Source organism: Rhopalosiphum padi, unplaced genomic scaffold (genome assembly GCF_020882245.1).
Source record: "Rhopalosiphum padi isolate XX-2018 unplaced genomic scaffold, ASM2088224v1 scaffold13, whole genome shotgun sequence".
NCBI classification, from domain to species: Eukaryota; Metazoa; Arthropoda; class Insecta; order Hemiptera; family Aphididae; genus Rhopalosiphum; species Rhopalosiphum padi.
Window position 1 is genome coordinate 15,219 of NW_026870000.1, and position 18,116 is coordinate 33,334.

General features: G+C 28.1%; 1 long non-coding RNA gene across 19 annotated transcripts in view; it reads right to left on the reverse strand.

Annotated features, from left to right (window-relative positions):
* LOC132931514 (uncharacterized) overlaps positions 1-18,049 on the reverse strand; it is a 31,784-nt gene extending 13,735 nt beyond the window's left edge. For 3 of the 19 annotated variants that reach the window (XR_009662693.1, XR_009662694.1, XR_009662691.1), the window contains exons 1-15: positions 17,476-18,049; positions 17,026-17,168; positions 13,292-13,434; positions 12,700-12,799; positions 11,480-12,194; positions 10,009-10,151; positions 9,559-9,701; positions 8,966-9,065; positions 7,746-8,460; positions 6,275-6,417; positions 5,825-5,967; positions 5,232-5,331; positions 4,012-4,726; positions 2,541-2,683; positions 2,091-2,233 (exon numbers count right to left, since the gene is read on the reverse strand). This is a non-coding gene — a long non-coding RNA (uncharacterized LOC132931514). Of the gene's footprint in view, positions 1-2,090; positions 2,234-2,540; positions 2,684-4,011; positions 4,727-5,231; positions 5,332-5,824; positions 5,968-6,274; positions 6,418-7,745; positions 8,461-8,965; positions 9,066-9,558; positions 9,702-10,008; positions 10,152-11,479; positions 12,195-12,699; positions 12,800-13,291; positions 13,435-13,741; positions 14,745-15,212; positions 15,421-17,025; positions 17,169-17,475 lie in introns of those variants that run through there. The other 16 variants (XR_009662689.1, XR_009662697.1, XR_009662687.1 and 13 more) reach the window with 14 other exon arrangements.
* Positions 18,050-18,116: the final 67 nt, after the last annotated feature.

The following is an 18,116-nucleotide window of genomic DNA, read 5'->3' on the forward strand; positions in this document are numbered from 1 at the left end:
AAGAGGGGCTGAAGTCAAAAACGAAGCATTATTACTACTCCAAAAAGTGATGACGGACACAAAAATAATACAAACATCGTTGTAAAATCAATACATTCATCACTCCGTTCAGAATCTAAAAATATTAATTTGTATTATTCGTCAAAATTAACTTGTAAAATCATATTTTATGGTTTTTATGAAGTAAAAATATCAGGTTAAATGAGACATGTGCAAGTTAAAAATTATAAATTAGAATCATTTTCGTAATAGAGTAGTCAAGGATCAAGACACTTACTTGTGTTAACTTCGGGCATAAAATATGAACAATTCGTTTATAATATCAAAAATCTTTATTAAATGAACAACAACTACACCCAATAGCTAAGTAAAAACAACCGTCAATTATGTCAAAAGGCCGTCCGGCGAACGGCACACAACCAACTAGTTTTACTCTGAGGCGATCGGGCATCGGCCGACGGATGTCGTCCCCACTACCGCCCTCTGTCGGTGCATACATTTAATAATTTTGAGTGTTTTATAAGCAGTTTAAAATTGGAATTTGTCAAAATTATCATATAAAAACATGTATTATAGTGTATTCAAAATACCAGGTTAAATGAAACACGTGAAAGACAATAATGGTAAATTTCTTAAACTATTGTTCAACCTTCTAAACATGAACTTAATATTTGAGTGTTTTATAAATGTTTTATAATGATCATTTAAATATTATAGTAAAAACAAAATATATTTATAGCATAGGTAAAATTTAAGAATAAACAATACAAGCTAAAGTTGTTTACTATTATTTTATTCAGATATTTAACAAATCTCAATTGTTTCACAGCTATTAATTTAGTGTCAATTATATTCAATAACCATTGCATAAATCCAATATTATTATCAGTATCTTCTAGTCCATTTTCAACCTAGGATGTTGATACTCTCCTTAGTGGTAGAAATGTGAATTCGTGTCTCAGCATGCCTTGATTGATCTGATATACTGCCATCTGAAAAAATGTAGTAAGTTAATAACGTATAACCGTTGGAGAATAAGTTGAGAATACAGTGTTTTACAGGCAGTTCAAAGTATGAATTTGTAATATCAGTCAATATTATCATATAAAAAACATGTTTTATAGTGTTTATGAAGTATCAGCTTAAATGACAAATATGGATGTTAGTAATGGTAAATAAGAATCATTTACTTAATCTAATTGTCTAGGTTTCATGACACTAACTTGATAATTGAGATTTTTATGAGCAGCTAAAAATATGAATTTGTAATATGAGTCAAAATTATGATATATAAGCACGTTTTATAGTGTTTATTATCAAGTATGAGCCTAAATGAAATATATGGAAGTTAATAATGGTAAATAAGAACCATTTACTTAATATAATGGTTAGGGTTTTATGACACTAACTTTTTGTAACACTACTATTAATTGAATATCAATTACATCCAATACCCATTACACGCACGTTGCATAAAACCATTAATATTAGCAGTACCTTCTATTCCATTTTCAACGGAAAATGTTGTAACTTTCCCAAGTGATAGAAATGTTAATTCATGTCTCAGCATGCCTCCAGTGATCTGCAGTACTGCCATCTAAAACACAAATAGTCAGTTAAATACGTATAATGGTTAAAGAAATAATTATAATGCTTAGCAATAAAACAGATAGTACAAATCTACCAGAATGTTTTGTTGAGTTTTAATGTAAAACAAAATATAAGTAAAGAATACACTTGTACATTAACATAAAATTGCTGCTTTTCAATATTAAAATAATAAGAGTTTGTAATACTTGTATAACGTATACAATAAGAATCATTGTCATAATTTAGTAGTCAAGGTTTCTAGACACTAACATGAGAATTGAGTGTTTTATAAACAGTTAAAAATATGACTTTGTAATATTTGTTAAAATTACCATGTAAAATCATGTTTTATTGTGTTTATGAAGTATCAGCTTAAATGTAATATTTGAATGTCAATTATTGAAAGTTAGAATCATTTGCTTATAATCTAATGATCAGAGTTTCATGACACTGACTCTTTGTTACACTACTATTAATTTAATATCAATTAAATTCAATACCCATTACGCGCACGTTGCACAAAACCATTATTATTAGCAGTACTGTCTAGTCCATTTTCAACGTAGGATGTTGATGTTTTGCATAGTGGTAGAAATGTGAATTCATGTCTCAGCATGTATTGAGTGATCTGCTGTACTGCCATCTAAAAATAAAAAATAGTCAGTTAAATATTATGTATAGTGGTTGGAGAATAACTTGAGAATACAGTGTTTTACAAGCAGTTCAAAGTATGACTTTGTAATATTTGTTTAAATTACCATGTAAAATCATGTCAAAATTATGATATTAAATCATTTTTTATTGTGTTTGTGAAGTATCAGCTTAAATGTAATATTTGAATGTCAATTATTGAAAATTAGAATCATTTGCTTATAATCTAATGGTCAGGGTTTCATGACACTGACTTTTTGTTACACTACTATTAATTTAATATCAATTAAATTCAATACCCATTACACGCACGTTGCACAAAACCCTTGTTATTAGCAGTATCGTCTAGTACATTTTCAACGTAGGATATTGATATTTAGCATAGTGGTAGAAATGTGAATTCATGTCTCGGCATGTATTGAATGATCTGCTGTACTGCCATCTAAAAAAAAAATAGTAAGTTAAATATGTATAATGGTTGGAGGATAAAATGTCGCTACTAGACACCGTAAGGAGGACAACAATTTTTATATAACAACTAGTACGTGGACAACACTGAAAAATTTTTTAAATGGAAACAATCAAAACATAAACTAACAGACAAACTTCATTTTTATTACAAAATTCTTGAAAACAATTTACAGTTGAAACTCAAATACAAATACGAATGTAAAACTGCAAAATGATAGGAAATATAGACATAATATTATATAACAGACGATAAGAAATAATAATTATGATAAGCCATAAAAGATAGTACCTACAAATATACCAGAATGTTTTGTAGAATATAAAATGTACCTATTATAAGTGTGACTATTTGTACAACCGAAAATTTGCTCCTTTTCAATACGAAAAAAGTGGGTATCGCTCCGGTGTATAGTAGAGATGGTGAGTAGGTCACTGGTCACTATAGTGGATGTGTTAAATTTGAATGCAACGACGGGTAGGATTGTATACGAAAAACGATTCTGAACGGAGATGATTTGTCAGTCAATGATAATTAGTTGGATATATTATATTATTACCTATATTTAAATTGTAATATATCGTTATTTTACGCGATTTCGTAAAAAATTATATTTCATACGCACATAAAATGTTTTCTATATTGACAATGGATTTATTTTTTTACTGTTACTTGAAGGAAAACTTATGGATAACCTAGTATATCCAACCTTAAGTATAAATCACAAAGATTTTATGAATTTTCAACTTCAAAATTCTTTGCAAATTTTCGTGATTTTGATATATTTTCTAAACATATGAACTTTAAATGCTTATAAACAATAATTGTGACTAACGATTTTTGATTTATTTTTTACTACGATAAGTCTCAATTATCTATAAGTAGCTTAAAAAATGTCAAAATATTTTGAAAATTTAATCGCAAATAGATAACGCTAATATAAACGTTTGTTGAAAATTTCAAGTATTTACAATGATTCGTTTTTGACTTGCAGCAAAATCAAAAAATCGATTTTGTCTTTTCAAAGAGGGGCTGAAGTCAAAAACGAAGCATTATTACTACTCCAAAAAGTGATGACGGACACAAAAATAATACAAACATCGTTGTAAAATCAATACATTCATCACTCCGTTCAGAATCTAAAAATATTAATTTGTATTATTCGTCAAAATTAACTTGTAAAATCATATTTTATGGTTTTTATGAAGTAAAAATATCAGGTTAAATGAGACATGTGCAAGTTAAAAATTATAAATTAGAATCATTTTCGTAATAGAGTAGTCAAGGATCAAGACACTTACTTGTGTTAACTTCGGGCATAAAATATGAACAATTCGTTTATAATATCAAAAATCTTTATTAAATGAACAACAACTACACCCAATAGCTAAGTAAAAACAACCGTCAATTATGTCAAAAGGCCGTCCGGCGAACGGCACACAACCAACTAGTTTTACTCTGAGGCGATCGGGCATCGGCCGACGGATGTCGTCCCCACTACCGCCCTCTGTCGGTGCATACATTTAATAATTTTGAGTGTTTTATAAGCAGTTTAAAATTGGAATTTGTCAAAATTATCATATAAAAACATGTATTATAGTGTATTCAAAATACCAGGTTAAATGAAACACGTGAAAGACAATAATGGTAAATTTCTTAAACTATTGTTCAACCTTCTAAACATGAACTTAATATTTGAGTGTTTTATAAATGTTTTATAATGATCATTTAAATATTATAGTAAAAACAAAATATATTTATAGCATAGGTAAAATTTAAGAATAAACAATACAAGCTAAAGTTGTTTACTATTATTTTATTCAGATATTTAACAAATCTCAATTGTTTCACAGCTATTAATTTAGTGTCAATTATATTCAATAACCATTGCATAAATCCAATATTATTATCAGTATCTTCTAGTCCATTTTCAACCTAGGATGTTGATACTCTCCTTAGTGGTAGAAATGTGAATTCGTGTCTCAGCATGCCTTGATTGATCTGATATACTGCCATCTGAAAAAATGTAGTAAGTTAATAACGTATAACCGTTGGAGAATAAGTTGAGAATACAGTGTTTTACAGGCAGTTCAAAGTATGAATTTGTAATATCAGTCAATATTATCATATAAAAAACATGTTTTATAGTGTTTATGAAGTATCAGCTTAAATGACAAATATGGATGTTAGTAATGGTAAATAAGAATCATTTACTTAATCTAATTGTCTAGGTTTCATGACACTAACTTGATAATTGAGATTTTTATGAGCAGCTAAAAATATGAATTTGTAATATGAGTCAAAATTATGATATATAAGCACGTTTTATAGTGTTTATTATCAAGTATGAGCCTAAATGAAATATATGGAAGTTAATAATGGTAAATAAGAACCATTTACTTAATATAATGGTTAGGGTTTTATGACACTAACTTTTTGTAACACTACTATTAATTGAATATCAATTACATCCAATACCCATTACACGCACGTTGCATAAAACCATTAATATTAGCAGTACCTTCTATTCCATTTTCAACGGAAAATGTTGTAACTTTCCCAAGTGATAGAAATGTTAATTCATGTCTCAGCATGCCTCCAGTGATCTGCAGTACTGCCATCTAAAACACAAATAGTCAGTTAAATACGTATAATGGTTAAAGAAATAATTATAATGCTTAGCAATAAAACAGATAGTACAAATCTACCAGAATGTTTTGTTGAGTTTTAATGTAAAACAAAATATAAGTAAAGAATACACTTGTACATTAACATAAAATTGCTGCTTTTCAATATTAAAATAATAAGAGTTTGTAATACTTGTATAACGTATACAATAAGAATCATTGTCATAATTTAGTAGTCAAGGTTTCTAGACACTAACATGAGAATTGAGTGTTTTATAAACAGTTAAAAATATGACTTTGTAATATTTGTTAAAATTACCATGTAAAATCATGTTTTATTGTGTTTATGAAGTATCAGCTTAAATGTAATATTTGAATGTCAATTATTGAAAGTTAGAATCATTTGCTTATAATCTAATGATCAGAGTTTCATGACACTGACTCTTTGTTACACTACTATTAATTTAATATCAATTAAATTCAATACCCATTACGCGCACGTTGCACAAAACCATTATTATTAGCAGTACTGTCTAGTCCATTTTCAACGTAGGATGTTGATGTTTTGCATAGTGGTAGAAATGTGAATTCATGTCTCAGCATGTATTGAGTGATCTGCTGTACTGCCATCTAAAAATAAAAAATAGTCAGTTAAATATTATGTATAGTGGTTGGAGAATAACTTGAGAATACAGTGTTTTACAAGCAGTTCAAAGTATGACTTTGTAATATTTGTTTAAATTACCATGTAAAATCATGTCAAAATTATGATATTAAATCATTTTTTATTGTGTTTGTGAAGTATCAGCTTAAATGTAATATTTGAATGTCAATTATTGAAAATTAGAATCATTTGCTTATAATCTAATGGTCAGGGTTTCATGACACTGACTTTTTGTTACACTACTATTAATTTAATATCAATTAAATTCAATACCCATTACACGCACGTTGCACAAAACCCTTGTTATTAGCAGTATCGTCTAGTACATTTTCAACGTAGGATATTGATATTTAGCATAGTGGTAGAAATGTGAATTCATGTCTCGGCATGTATTGAATGATCTGCTGTACTGCCATCTAAAAAAAAAATAGTAAGTTAAATATGTATAATGGTTGGAGGATAAAATGTCGCTACTAGACACCGTAAGGAGGACAACAATTTTTATATAACAACTAGTACGTGGACAACACTGAAAAATTTTTTAAATGGAAACAATCAAAACATAAACTAACAGACAAACTTCATTTTTATTACAAAATTCTTGAAAACAATTTACAGTTGAAACTCAAATACAAATACGAATGTAAAACTGCAAAATGATAGGAAATATAGACATAATATTATATAACAGACGATAAGAAATAATAATTATGATAAGCCATAAAAGATAGTACCTACAAATATACCAGAATGTTTTGTAGAATATAAAATGTACCTATTATAAGTGTGACTATTTGTACAACCGAAAATTTGCTCCTTTTCAATACGAAAAAAGTGGGTATCGCTCCGGTGTATAGTAGAGATGGTGAGTAGGTCACTGGTCACTATAGTGGATGTGTTAAATTTGAATGCAACGACGGGTAGGATTGTATACGAAAAACGATTCTGAACGGAGATGATTTGTCAGTCAATGATAATTAGTTGGATATATTATATTATTACCTATATTTAAATTGTAATATATCGTTATTTTACGCGATTTCGTAAAAAATTATATTTCATACGCACATAAAATGTTTTCTATATTGACAATGGATTTATTTTTTTACTGTTACTTGAAGGAAAACTTATGGATAACCTAGTATATCCAACCTTAAGTATAAATCACAAAGATTTTATGAATTTTCAACTTCAAAATTCTTTGCAAATTTTCGTGATTTTGATATATTTTCTAAACATATGAACTTTAAATGCTTATAAACAATAATTGTGACTAACGATTTTTGATTTATTTTTTACTACGATAAGTCTCAATTATCTATAAGTAGCTTAAAAAATGTCAAAATATTTTGAAAATTTAATCGCAAATAGATAACGCTAATATAAACGTTTGTTGAAAATTTCAAGTATTTACAATGATTCGTTTTTGACTTGCAGCAAAATCAAAAAATCGATTTTGTCTTTTCAAAGAGGGGCTGAAGTCAAAAACGAAGCATTATTACTACTCCAAAAAGTGATGACGGACACAAAAATAATACAAACATCGTTGTAAAATCAATACATTCATCACTCCGTTCAGAATCTAAAAATATTAATTTGTATTATTCGTCAAAATTAACTTGTAAAATCATATTTTATGGTTTTTATGAAGTAAAAATATCAGGTTAAATGAAACATGTGCAAGTTAAAAATTATAAATTAGAATCATTTTCGTAATAGAGTAGTCAAGGATCAAGACACTTACTTGTGTTAACTTCGGGCATAAAATATGAACAATTCGTTTATAATATCAAAAATCTTTATTAAATGAACAACAACTACACCCAATAGCTAAGTAAAAACAACCGTCAATTATGTCAAAAGGCCGTCCGGCGAACGGCACACAACCAACTAGTTTTACTCTGAGGCGATCGGGCATCGGCCGACGGATGTCGTCCCCACTACCGCCCTCTGTCGGTGCATACATTTAATAATTTTGAGTGTTTTATAAGCAGTTTAAAATTGGAATTTGTCAAAATTATCATATAAAAACATGTATTATAGTGTATTCAAAATACCAGGTTAAATGAAACACGTGAAAGACAATAATGGTAAATTTCTTAAACTATTGTTCAACCTTCTAAACATGAACTTAATATTTGAGTGTTTTATAAATGTTTTATAATGATCATTTAAATATTATAGTAAAAACAAAATATATTTATAGCATAGGTAAAATTTAAGAATAAACAATACAAGCTAAAGTTGTTTACTATTATTTTATTCAGATATTTAACAAATCTCAATTGTTTCACAGCTATTAATTTAGTGTCAATTATATTCAATAACCATTGCATAAATCCAATATTATTATCAGTATCTTCTAGTCCATTTTCAACCTAGGATGTTGATACTCTCCTTAGTGGTAGAAATGTGAATTCGTGTCTCAGCATGCCTTGATTGATCTGATATACTGCCATCTGAAAAAATGTAGTAAGTTAATAACGTATAACCGTTGGAGAATAAGTTGAGAATACAGTGTTTTACAGGCAGTTCAAAGTATGAATTTGTAATATCAGTCAATATTATCATATAAAAAACATGTTTTATAGTGTTTATGAAGTATCAGCTTAAATGACAAATATGGATGTTAGTAATGGTAAATAAGAATCATTTACTTAATCTAATTGTCTAGGTTTCATGACACTAACTTGATAATTGAGATTTTTATGAGCAGCTAAAAATATGAATTTGTAATATGAGTCAAAATTATGATATATAAGCACGTTTTATAGTGTTTATTATCAAGTATGAGCCTAAATGAAATATATGGAAGTTAATAATGGTAAATAAGAACCATTTACTTAATATAATGGTTAGGGTTTTATGACACTAACTTTTTGTAACACTACTATTAATTGAATATCAATTACATCCAATACCCATTACACGCACGTTGCATAAAACCATTAATATTAGCAGTACCTTCTATTCCATTTTCAACGGAAAATGTTGTAACTTTCCCAAGTGATAGAAATGTTAATTCATGTCTCAGCATGCCTCCAGTGATCTGCAGTACTGCCATCTAAAACACAAATAGTCAGTTAAATACGTATAATGGTTAAAGAAATAATTATAATGCTTAGCAATAAAACAGATAGTACAAATCTACCAGAATGTTTTGTTGAGTTTTAATGTAAAACAAAATATAAGTAAAGAATACACTTGTACATTAACATAAAATTGCTGCTTTTCAATATTAAAATAATAAGAGTTTGTAATACTTGTATAACGTATACAATAAGAATCATTGTCATAATTTAGTAGTCAAGGTTTCTAGACACTAACATGAGAATTGAGTGTTTTATAAACAGTTAAAAATATGACTTTGTAATATTTGTTAAAATTACCATGTAAAATCATGTTTTATTGTGTTTATGAAGTATCAGCTTAAATGTAATATTTGAATGTCAATTATTGAAAGTTAGAATCATTTGCTTATAATCTAATGATCAGAGTTTCATGACACTGACTCTTTGTTACACTACTATTAATTTAATATCAATTAAATTCAATACCCATTACGCGCACGTTGCACAAAACCATTATTATTAGCAGTACTGTCTAGTCCATTTTCAACGTAGGATGTTGATGTTTTGCATAGTGGTAGAAATGTGAATTCATGTCTCAGCATGTATTGAGTGATCTGCTGTACTGCCATCTAAAAATAAAAAATAGTCAGTTAAATATTATGTATAGTGGTTGGAGAATAACTTGAGAATACAGTGTTTTACAAGCAGTTCAAAGTATGACTTTGTAATATTTGTTTAAATTACCATGTAAAATCATGTCAAAATTATGATATTAAATCATTTTTTATTGTGTTTGTGAAGTATCAGCTTAAATGTAATATTTGAATGTCAATTATTGAAAATTAGAATCATTTGCTTATAATCTAATGGTCAGGGTTTCATGACACTGACTTTTTGTTACACTACTATTAATTTAATATCAATTAAATTCAATACCCATTACACGCACGTTGCACAAAACCCTTGTTATTAGCAGTATCGTCTAGTACATTTTCAACGTAGGATATTGATATTTAGCATAGTGGTAGAAATGTGAATTCATGTCTCGGCATGTATTGAATGATCTGCTGTACTGCCATCTAAAAAAAAAATAGTAAGTTAAATATGTATAATGGTTGGAGGATAAAATGTCGCTACTAGACACCGTAAGGAGGACAACAATTTTTATATAACAACTAGTACGTGGACAACACTGAAAAATTTTTTAAATGGAAACAATCAAAACATAAACTAACAGACAAACTTCATTTTTATTACAAAATTCTTGAAAACAATTTACAGTTGAAACTCAAATACAAATACGAATGTAAAACTGCAAAATGATAGGAAATATAGACATAATATTATATAACAGACGATAAGAAATAATAATTATGATAAGCCATAAAAGATAGTACCTACAAATATACCAGAATGTTTTGTAGAATATAAAATGTACCTATTATAAGTGTGACTATTTGTACAACCGAAAATTTGCTCCTTTTCAATACGAAAAAAGTGGGTATCGCTCCGGTGTATAGTAGAGATGGTGAGTAGGTCACTGGTCACTATAGTGGATGTGTTAAATTTGAATGCAACGACGGGTAGGATTGTATACGAAAAACGATTCTGAACGGAGATGATTTGTCAGTCAATGATAATTAGTTGGATATATTATATTATTACCTATATTTAAATTGTAATATATCGTTATTTTACGCGATTTCGTAAAAAATTATATTTCATACGCACATAAAATGTTTTCTATATTGACAATGGATTTATTTTTTTACTGTTACTTGAAGGAAAACTTATGGATAACCTAGTATATCCAACCTTAAGTATAAATCACAAAGATTTTATGAATTTTCAACTTCAAAATTCTTTGCAAATTTTCGTGATTTTGATATATTTTCTAAACATATGAACTTTAAATGCTTATAAACAATAATTGTGACTAACGATTTTTGATTTATTTTTTACTACGATAAGTCTCAATTATCTATAAGTAGCTTAAAAAATGTCAAAATATTTTGAAAATTTAATCGCAAATAGATAACGCTAATATAAACGTTTGTTGAAAATTTCAAGTATTTACAATGATTCGTTTTTGACTTGCAGCAAAATCAAAAAATCGATTTTGTCTTTTCAAAGAGGGGCTGAAGTCAAAAACGAAGCATTATTACTACTCCAAAAAGTGATGACGGACACAAAAATAATACAAACATCGTTGTAAAATCAATACATTCATCACTCCGTTCAGAATCTAAAAATATTAATTTGTATTATTCGTCAAAATTAACTTGTAAAATCATATTTTATGGTTTTTATGAAGTAAAAATATCAGGTTAAATGAGACATGTGCAAGTTAAAAATTATAAATTAGAATCATTTTCGTAATAGAGTAGTCAAGGATCAAGACACTTACTTGTGTTAACTTCGGGCATAAAATATGAACAATTCGTTTATAATATCAAAAATCTTTATTAAATGAACAACAACTACACCCAATAGCTAAGTAAAAACAACCGTCAATTATGTCAAAAGGCCGTCCGGCGAACGGCACACAACCAACTAGTTTTACTCTGAGGCGATCGGGCATCGGCCGACGGATGTCGTCCCCACTACCGCCCTCTGTCGGTGCATACATTTAATAATTTTGAGTGTTTTATAAGCAGTTTAAAATTGGAATTTGTCAAAATTATCATATAAAAACATGTATTATAGTGTATTCAAAATACCAGGTTAAATGAAACACGTGAAAGACAATAATGGTAAATTTCTTAAACTATTGTTCAACCTTCTAAACATGAACTTAATATTTGAGTGTTTTATAAATGTTTTATAATGATCATTTAAATATTATAGTAAAAACAAAATATATTTATAGCATAGGTAAAATTTAAGAATAAACAATACAAGCTAAAGTTGTTTACTATTATTTTATTCAGATATTTAACAAATCTCAATTGTTTCACAGCTATTAATTTAGTGTCAATTATATTCAATAACCATTGCATAAATCCAATATTATTATCAGTATCTTCTAGTCCATTTTCAACCTAGGATGTTGATACTCTCCTTAGTGGTAGAAATGTGAATTCGTGTCTCAGCATGCCTTGATTGATCTGATATACTGCCATCTGAAAAAATGTAGTAAGTTAATAACGTATAACCGTTGGAGAATAAGTTGAGAATACAGTGTTTTACAGGCAGTTCAAAGTATGAATTTGTAATATCAGTCAATATTATCATATAAAAAACATGTTTTATAGTGTTTATGAAGTATCAGCTTAAATGACAAATATGGATGTTAGTAATGGTAAATAAGAATCATTTACTTAATCTAATTGTCTAGGTTTCATGACACTAACTTGATAATTGAGATTTTTATGAGCAGCTAAAAATATGAATTTGTAATATGAGTCAAAATTATGATATATAAGCACGTTTTATAGTGTTTATTATCAAGTATGAGCCTAAATGAAATATATGGAAGTTAATAATGGTAAATAAGAACCATTTACTTAATATAATGGTTAGGGTTTTATGACACTAACTTTTTGTAACACTACTATTAATTGAATATCAATTACATCCAATACCCATTACACGCACGTTGCATAAAACCATTAATATTAGCAGTACCTTCTATTCCATTTTCAACGGAAAATGTTGTAACTTTCCCAAGTGATAGAAATGTTAATTCATGTCTCAGCATGCCTCCAGTGATCTGCAGTACTGCCATCTAAAACACAAATAGTCAGTTAAATACGTATAATGGTTAAAGAAATAATTATAATGCTTAGCAATAAAACAGATAGTACAAATCTACCAGAATGTTTTGTTGAGTTTTAATGTAAAACAAAATATAAGTAAAGAATACACTTGTACATTAACATAAAATTGCTGCTTTTCAATATTAAAATAATAAGAGTTTGTAATACTTGTATAACGTATACAATAAGAATCATTGTCATAATTTAGTAGTCAAGGTTTCTAGACACTAACATGAGAATTGAGTGTTTTATAAACAGTTAAAAATATGACTTTGTAATATTTGTTAAAATTACCATGTAAAATCATGTTTTATTGTGTTTATGAAGTATCAGCTTAATGTAATATTTGAATGTCAATTATTGAAAGTTAGAATCATTTGCTTATAATCTAATGATCAGAGTTTCATGACACTGACTCTTTGTTACACTACTATTAATTTAATATCAATTAAATTCAATACCCATTACGCGCACGTTGCACAAAACCATTATTATTAGCAGTACTGTCTAGTCCATTTTCAACGTAGGATGTTGATGTTTTGCATAGTGGTAGAAATGTGAATTCATGTCTCAGCATGTATTGAGTGATCTGCTGTACTGCCATCTAAAAATAAAAAATAGTCAGTTAAATATTATGTATAGTGGTTGGAGAATAACTTGAGAATACAGTGTTTTACAAGCAGTTCAAAGTATGACTTTGTAATATTTGTTTAAATTACCATGTAAAATCATGTCAAAATTATGATATTAAATCATTTTTTATTGTGTTTGTGAAGTATCAGCTTAAATGTAATATTTGAATGTCAATTATTGAAAATTAGAATCATTTGCTTATAATCTAATGGTCAGGGTTTCATGACACTGACTTTTTGTTACACTACTATTAATTTAATATCAATTAAATTCAATACCCATTACACGCACGTTGCACAAAACCCTTGTTATTAGCAGTATCGTCTAGTACATTTTCAACGTAGGATATTGATATTTAGCATAGTGGTAGAAATGTGAATTCATGTCTCGGCATGTATTGAATGATCTGCTGTACTGCCATCTAAAAAAAAAATAGTAAGTTAAATATGTATAATGGTTGGAGGATAAAATGTCGCTACTAGACACCGTAAGGAGGACAACAATTTTTATATAACAACTAGTACGTGGACAACACTGAAAAATTTTTTAAATGGAAACAATCAAAACATAAACTAACAGACAAACTTCATTTTTATTACAAAATTCTTGAAAACAATTTACAGTTGAAACTCAAATACAAATACGAATGTAAAACTGCAAAATGATAGGAAATATAGACATAATATTATATAACAGACGATAAGAAATAATAATTATGATAAGCCATAAAAGATAGTACCTACAAATATACCAGAATGTTTTGTAGAATATAAAATGTACCTATTATAAGTGTGACTATTTGTACAACCGAAAATTTGCTCCTTTTCAATACGAAAAAAGTGGGTATCGCTCCGGTGTATAGTAGAGATGGTGAGTAGGTCACTGGTCACTATAGTGGATGTGTTAAATTTGAATGCAACGACGGGTAGGATTGTATACGAAAAACGATTCTGAACGGAGATGATTTGTCAGTCAATGATAATTAGTTGGATATATTATATTATTACCTATATTTAAATTGTAATATATCGTTATTTTACGCGATTTCGTAAAAAATTATATTTCATACGCACATAAAATGTTTTCTATATTGACAATGGATTTATTTTTTTACTGTTACTTGAAGGAAAACTTATGGATAACCTAGTATATCCAACCTTAAGTATAAATCACAAAGATTTTATGAATTTTCAACTTCAAAATTCTTTGCAAATTTTCGTGATTTTGATATATTTTCTAAACATATGAACTTTAAATGCTTATAAACAATAATTGTGACTAACGATTTTTGATTTATTTTTTACTACGATAAGTCTCAATTATCTATAAGTAGCTTAAAAAATGTCAAAATATTTTGAAAATTTAATCGCAAATAGATAACGCTAATATAAACGTTTGTTGAAAATTTCAAGTATTTACAATGATTCGTTTTTGACTTGCAGCAAAATCAAAAAATCGATTTTGTCTTTTCAAAGAGGGGCTGAAGTCAAAAACGAAGCATTATTACTACTCCAAAAAGTGATGACGGACACAAAAATAATACAAACATCGTTGTAAAATCAATACATTCATCACTCCGTTCAGAATCTAAAAATATTAATTTGTATTATTCGTCAAAATTAACTTGTAAAATCATATTTTATGGTTTTTATGAAGTAAAAATATCAGGTTAAATGAGACATGTGCAAGTTAAAAATTATAAATTAGAATCATTTTCGTAATAGAGTAGTCAAGGATCAAGACACTTACTTGTGTTAACTTCGGGCATAAAATATGAACAATTCGTTTATAATATCAAAAATCTTTATTAAATGAACAACAACTACACCCAATAGCTAAGTAAAAACAACCGTCAATTATGTCAAAAGGCCGTCCGGCGAACGGCACACAACCAACTAGTTTTACTCTGAGGCGATCGGGCATCGGCCGACGGATGTCGTCCCCACTACCGCCCTCTGTCGGTGCATACATTTAATAATTTTGAGTGTTTTATAAGCAGTTTAAAATTGGAATTTGTCAAAATTATCATATAAAAACATGTATTATAGTGTATTCAAAATACCAGGTTAAATGAAACACGTGAAAGACAATAATGGTAAATTTTCTTAAACTATTGTTCAACCTTCTAAACATGAACTTAATATTTGAGTGTTTTATAAATGTTTTATAATGATCATTTAAATATTATAGTAAAACAAAATATATTTATAGCATAGGTAAAATTTAAGAATAAACAATACAAGCTAAAGTTGTTTACTATTATTTTATTCAGATATTTAACAAATCTCAATTGTTTCACAGCTATTAATTTAGTGTCAATTATATTCAATAACCATTGCATAAATCCAATATTATTATCAGTATCTTCTAGTCCATTTTCAACCTAGGATGTTGATACTCTCCTTAGTGGTAGAAATGTGAATTCGTGTCTCAGCATGCCTTGATTGATCTGATATACTGCCATCTGAAAAAATGTAGTAAGTTAATAACGTATAACCGTTGGAGAATAAGTTGAGAATACAGTGTTTTACAGGCAGTTCAAAGTATGAATTTGTAATATCAGTCAATATTATCATATAAAAAACATGTTTTATAGTGTTTATGAAGTATCAGCTTAAATGACAAATATGGATGTTAGTAATGGTAAATAAGAATCATTTACTTAATCTAATTGTCTAGGTTTCATGACACTAACTTGATAATTGAGATTTTTATGAGCAGCTAAAAATATGAATTTGTAATATGAGTCAAAATTATGATATATAAGCACGTTTTATAGTGTTTATTATCAAGTATGAGCCTAAATGAAATATATGGAAGTTAATAATGGTAAATAAGAACCATTTACTTAATATAATGGTTAGGGTTTTATGACACTAACTTTTTGTAACACTACTATTAATTGAATATCAATTACATCCAATACCCATTACACGCACGTTGCATAAAACCATTAATATTAGCAGTACCTTCTATTCCATTTTCAACGGAAAATGTTGTAACTTTCCCAAGTGATAGAAATGTTAATTCATGTCTCAGCATGCCTCCAGTGATCTGCAGTACTGCCATCTAAAACACAAATAGTCAGTTAAATACGTATAATGGTTAAAGAAATAATTATAATGCTTAGCAATAAAACAGATAGTACAAATCTACCAGAATGTTTTGTTGAGTTTTAATGTAAAACAAAATATAAGTAAAGAATACACTTGTACATTAACATAAAATTGCTGCTTTTCAATATTAAAATAATAAGAGTTTGTAATACTTGTATAACGTATACAATAAGAATCATTGTCATAATTTAGTAGTCAAGGTTTCTAGACACTAACATGAGAATTGAGTGTTTTATAAACAGTTAAAAATATGACTTTGTAATATTTGTTAAAATTACCATGTAAAATCATGTTTTATTGTGTTTATGAAGTATCAGCTTAAATGTAATATTTGAATGTCAATTATTGAAAGTTAGAATCATTTGCTTATAATCTAATGATCAGAGTTTCATGACACTGACTCTTTGTTACACTACTATTAATTTAATATCAATTAAATTCAATACCCATTACGCGCACGTTGCACAAAACCATTATTATTAGCAGTACTGTCTAGTCCATTTTCAACGTAGGATGTTGATGTTTTGCATAGTGGTAGAAATGTGAATTCATGTCTCAGCATGTATTGAGTGATCTGCTGTACTGCCATCTAAAAATAAAAAATAGTCAGTTAAATATTATGTATAGTGGTTGGAGAATAACTTGAGAATACAGTGTTTTACAAGCAGTTCAAAGTATGACTTTGTAATATTTGTTTAAATTACCATGTAAAATCATGTCAAAATTATGATATTAAATCATTTTTTATTGTGTTTGTGAAGTATCAGCTTAAATGTAATATTTGAATGTCAATTATTGAAAATTAGAATCATTTGCTTATAATCTAATGGTCAGGGTTTCATGACACTGACTTTTTGTTACACTACTATTAATTTAATATCAATTAAATTCAATACCCATTACACGCACGTTGCACAAAACCCTTGTTATTAGCAGTATCGTCTAGTACATTTTCAACGTAGGATATTGATATTTAGCATAGTGGTAGAAATGTGAATTCATGTCTCGGCATGTATTGAATGATCTGCTGTACTGCCATCTAAAAAAAAAATAGTAAGTTAAATATGTATAATGGTTGGAGGATAAAATGTCGCTACTAGACACCGTAAGGAGGACAACAATTTTTATATAACAACTAGTACGTGGACAACACTGAAAAATTTTTTAAATGGAAACAATCAAAACATAAACTAACAGACAAACTTCATTTTTATTACAAAATTCTTGAAAACAATTTACAGTTGAAACTCAAATACAAATACGAATGTAAAACTGCAAAATGATAGGAAATATAGACATAATATTATATAACAGACGATAAGAAATAATAATTATGATAAGCCATAAAAGATAGTACCTACAAATATACCAGAATGTTTTGTAGAATATAAAATGTACCTATTATAAGTGTGACTATTTGTACAACCGAAAATTTGCTCCTTTTCAATACGAAAAAAGTGGGTATCGCTCCGGTGTATAGTAGAGATGGTGAGTAGGTCACTGGTCACTATAGTGGATGTGTTAAATTTGAATGCAA